At 44.7% G+C, this 4,651-nt stretch overlaps 1 long non-coding RNA gene across 4 annotated transcripts in view; it reads left to right on the top strand.

Annotated features, from left to right (window-relative positions):
• Nucleotides 1-4,651, top strand: part of LOC107184448 — a 34,966-nt gene that overhangs the window by 17,789 nt on the left and 12,526 nt on the right. For 3 of the 4 annotated variants that reach the window (XR_001515299.1, XR_001515298.1, XR_001515300.1), the window contains exon 3: nt 3,695-3,876. This is a non-coding gene — a long non-coding RNA (uncharacterized LOC107184448). Of the gene's footprint in view, nt 1-3,347; nt 3,359-3,694; nt 3,877-4,651 lie in introns of those variants that run through there. The other variant, XR_001515297.1, reaches the window with a different exon arrangement.

Here is a 4,651-nt window from a genome sequence, read left to right as displayed (position 1 = left end):
AGGGGGCAGACGCTCAATGCAGGAGCTGCCCCGTGGTGGTCAGTGCGCTCCCACAGCCAACCCCCTGTGGTCACTCCCTTCATCTAGCTGACCCCAATCAGCCCCAATCGGGACTGGGTGAGGCGGCCCCGATCAGTACCGATTGCCGGCCAGGCGGAGGAACCCCACCCATGCACAAATTCATGCCCAGGCCTCGTGTTATTAATAATGAACTATAACGTTCGCTAATGACTGATTACTATAAGTGTGTTGCATTTGCTTCCCTTACAGGCCTTACGCACAGGTGCACCATTTCTTTCCACTAATACTAGCAGCACATATTTTAGCATTCGATTGCCACATTATTAGTCTTGGACTGACTTGTTTGGTGTCTGCAGTGTGAAATATTTCACTTTTGGAGAATAAGAAAAATAGGTTTATTTGCGTTACATATTAATTTGTGCAGTTATTCAGTGTCTGGCAAGTTAATGTTCAAGAAAAAATATTAATTTTTATTAAAATGTTCTATTATTTTATGTTAACGATTACTCATTTATTTCATCCCTTTGTATTCAGCATGTCTCTATCAAAATAAACTTACGTTTCTATGAAAATTGAAGCTTTTGTTTTTTTGTGGCCCACATAAACTTAAACCTTGTTTATTAGGCCCATATTGGCCTTTGAGTTTGCCAAGCTTGCTCTACAGCATATTCCATTACTGTATTATAAAAACCTTTGAACAGAAGATGGCAGTGTTTCCTATCTCTTCAGATCCTTCCTCAGATTTGAAACGAAGTTCACTTTGAAGTGTGTGAAAGACTGAACAGGCTTGTCACTGATTGGATAGTTAGGGAACAGAGCCTTCCTCCCAGAAAGAATAACCTGAGTAACACCCACCAAGCTAGAGAGAACGGCTTTTTGAATGAGGGACTGCGTCCACATTTTAGGTCCTAGTTGGAGAGAAGAATGGGGCTGTTTCTGCAAGTTCTTTTGGTGATTTTGTGGCTTTCAGTGGACTGGGAGTTGGAGTCTTCCTGGTGATGAGGACAGAGGGATCCAGGGACATAGCCCATAGGATGCAGGGGAAAGGGCCAGGATCCATTCTGCTGACTCTTTGGTTATATCTGGGGTTGTGGGAAGAAAAAAAAATGACTCAGTGTAGTGACGAAACCCCTTTTTTCCTGGCATTGTGTTTCTACCTAGGGTTGAGCAGCCAAAAAATGGAACAGAATCCTCAGTCCTTGAGCATCCAGGAGAGTGAAAAGGCCATTGACCTGCAGAGCTATGCAAATTATTCTCCAGTGTTCTTCCAGTGGTACCGACAAGATCCAGGAAGAGGCCCTGTCTTCTTGCTATTAATACATGAAAACGAGCGAACAAAACTGTTAGGAAGACTGAGGGCCACCTTTGATACCACCATCAAACAGAGCTCCTTTTATATCACAGCCTCCCAACCTGCAGACTCAGCCACCTACCTCTGTGCCACAGGCACACAGTAGGGCCCTGCCACCCACTTCCTGCACCCAAACCCTTCAGGTCGGCAGGGGAGGGAAGTTGAAGGGGACCCTGCTAACCATCCACAGTCAACAGAGCTGCTGGCTGTGCAGTCCCTCAAAGGCTTACAATGGCTCCTGGTAAAATAAAGTGGGGGTTAATGTATTTGAAAGTAATAAAGATGCAAGACAGCACTGGTATTTTTTTTTAACCACAAAATTCTTTGAATTCTTTTAAGACTGTTTTTTTGCAATAAAGTCTTCAATTTAGTTATAGAATCCAGTGGTTTATTATAAAGATACTAACATTTGTGAATCACTAATCATGTGCCAAGTATTGTGCCAGTTACATAGTAAGTAAGACAATATAAGGAGTACCTACGTAGTGTTTCAATATAGTATTTCATTTAATCCTCTCATCAGTCTTAAGAGGGTATGTATTATATTTCCCCCATTTTGCAAATAAGTCAAATTAAGCTTAGGGAAGATAAGTTATGTCAAAGTCATGCAGCTAGTAAGTGATAGCTGGGGTTCAAATCCAAGTTTATCCAATTTTATACCCCTGTTCATAATCACTCTACTGTGATTATAGCAATAAACACAGTAGTGTTTACTTTTAATCATTAATCAACTTGTTTATTAATTTTGCAGTCAATGCAGACCTAAGCCCTAGAAGCTTGCATGTTAGTCTTTTGAGTTCTATATATGATAAGATTATCATGGTCTTAAAAATTTGCAGAGGAGACATGGTGAAACTTGGAAGCACTGACGTTTATCAATGCTTATCTACACTAATAAAAGACAAAGATGCTAATTGACCATACCTTCGCCACGCCCATCATCCAATCAGAAGAGTATGCAAATTAACCCAACAAAGATGGCCATTAAATTTGCATACTGCAGGCAGGGTGGGGCAGCGCAATCCGCCGCCCACCTGCTGCCATCTGGGCCTCCCATGTGCAACCCAGGGTGGCAGGGCGGGGCAGCATGCAATCTGCCACCTGCCCCGCTGCCATCCTGGCCTGCCGTCTGTGACCCAGGGAGTGGGCCTAAGCCAGCAGGTGGTTATCTCCCGAGGGGTCCCAGACTGTGAGAGGGCACAGGTCAGGCTGAGTGATCCCCTCCCCCACCAGTGCAAAAATTTTTGTGCACCGGGCCTCTAATGTATATGTGTGTGTGTATATATATATATATACACACACATATATGTACACATATATGTATATATATGTATATATATATATATGAGGAAATATGCAAAGTAGGCCAGGAAGCCATAACAGGTCACGCCCAGACAGGAGGAGGTTACAGGAGGAGGTTCTGTGTGCAGGTGAGGCCTGGAGCGGAGATGGAGACAGAGACAGGGGGCCAGTGAGCTGCCGTGCTCCAGCTAAGGCTGGCCCACTGGAGCTGGAGTGTACACAGACAGGAACAGGGGGGCCAGCCCACAGCCTCCATGGCCAAGCGCAGGCCCAGAAAGGAGATGGCGGGCCTGTGTCCCGTGGAAGTGGCGTGGCTCCTTCCCGGCTCCCATGGGCGTCGGTGGCTTGCTTCCACCTCCTGCATAACCCACACAGCTCTGGTGGAAGCAGCACGGCTCCCAGCTGTGTGCTGCGGTTTCTGCTGGCTCCCGCAGAAGTGGCGGGTGGCCTATTGCGTGTGATATCATGCAATGGGCTACTAGTATATATATATAAAGATAATGAAAATGATGGGCTTAAACATGTGATCCTCAAGCTTCTCTTAGCTATGAAATTCAGAGTATAATTTTTCAAAATAAAACAGGTGGTTCAGTTTGTTGGAGCATCGTTCAGTACACCAAAAGGTTTTGGGTTTGATTCCCAGTCAGGGCACATACTTAGGTTTCGGGTTTGATCCCAGGTTGGGTGCATATAGGAGAAAACCAATCAATGTTTCTCTCTCACAACAATGTCTCTCCTTCTTACTTTCTGCCTCCCACCCCAGGCTTTCTTTTTATTTTTATTTATTTGTTGTTGTTTTCTCTCCCTTCCTCTCTCTCTCTCTCTAAAAAAATAAAAAATATCCTCAAGTGAGGATTAGAATGTTGGGAGCGGAGTCAGTACGGAAGACCAGTAAACTCCTGCTTTCGTAAGAGTGTGGATCTGGAAAGGAAGGGGCAAATTGGGTTTATTTGGGAAATACAGAAAATAATGTATTTAGGAAATACACATATTGCCTTTTAAATGGGAGAAAGGCAAAAGAGACGGGGTCTCGCTATGTTGCCCAGGCTGGAGTGCAGTGGTTATTCACAGGCGCGATCCCACTACTGATCAACACAGGAGCTTTGACCTGCGCCGTCTCCGACCTGGGCCGGTTCACCCCTCCTTAGGCAACCTGGTGGCCCCCCGCTCCCGGGAGGTCCACCATGTTGATGCCGAACTTAGTGAGGACCCCCGATTGGCATAGCGCACTACAGCCCAGAACTCCTGGGCTCAAGCGATCCTCCAGCCTCAGCCTCCGGAGTAGCTGGGACTACGGGCGCACACCACCACGCCGGGCTATGACAGTTAATTCTGTCCAGTTTTTGTGACTAGGTCAGAACAGCATGAGAAATATAGAGTTAAACACATTCCTCTTAACAATTACAAATATATTCCTCAAGATAAAAAAATAACCCCGTATTTTTTGAGATCCTTCTAAACAGCACCAAATAATGATGATATAATGATATGATAAGAATAGGATAAAAAAATTGACCTGTATTTTTTGTTATTAGTCATCTTGTGAACAGATAAGCATGCCATATTGGCCAACATGCCATAAGTTATAAGCATCACAGTAGATTTAGAGCCTTTGTTTACTGTGTGTGTGGTATCAGTTGAGTGTGTCTACATATAACTTTTGAAAAGAGAGACCTTGCACCTTCTCATGTTAGGGGATGGGTTCTGAGTTGATAATTTTTTTCTTTTTACCCCACAATGACATTTCTATTGGACTGTAGCAGAATGTGCCACCCCAAATGTCTCTCTTTTACACAAGGATTATTTTGAACTGATTATTTTAAGAATCAGCAGACACGGAAGCTCTGAAAACTGAGTAGAAGTTAGCTTTTTATAAGAGACACTAGAGGCTCGGTGCACAACAATTTGTGCACTCGGGGGGAACGGGGGCGGGGGGATGCCTCAGCCCTACCTGTGCCCTCTCGCAGTCTGGAACCC

This window comes from Myotis davidii, unplaced genomic scaffold, assembly GCF_000327345.1.
Source record: "Myotis davidii unplaced genomic scaffold, ASM32734v1 scaffold666, whole genome shotgun sequence".
Classification (NCBI taxonomy): Eukaryota; Metazoa; Chordata; class Mammalia; order Chiroptera; family Vespertilionidae; genus Myotis; species Myotis davidii.
Note: the sequence above shows the minus strand (reverse complement) of the source record. Positions and strands in the feature narration are given on the sequence as shown.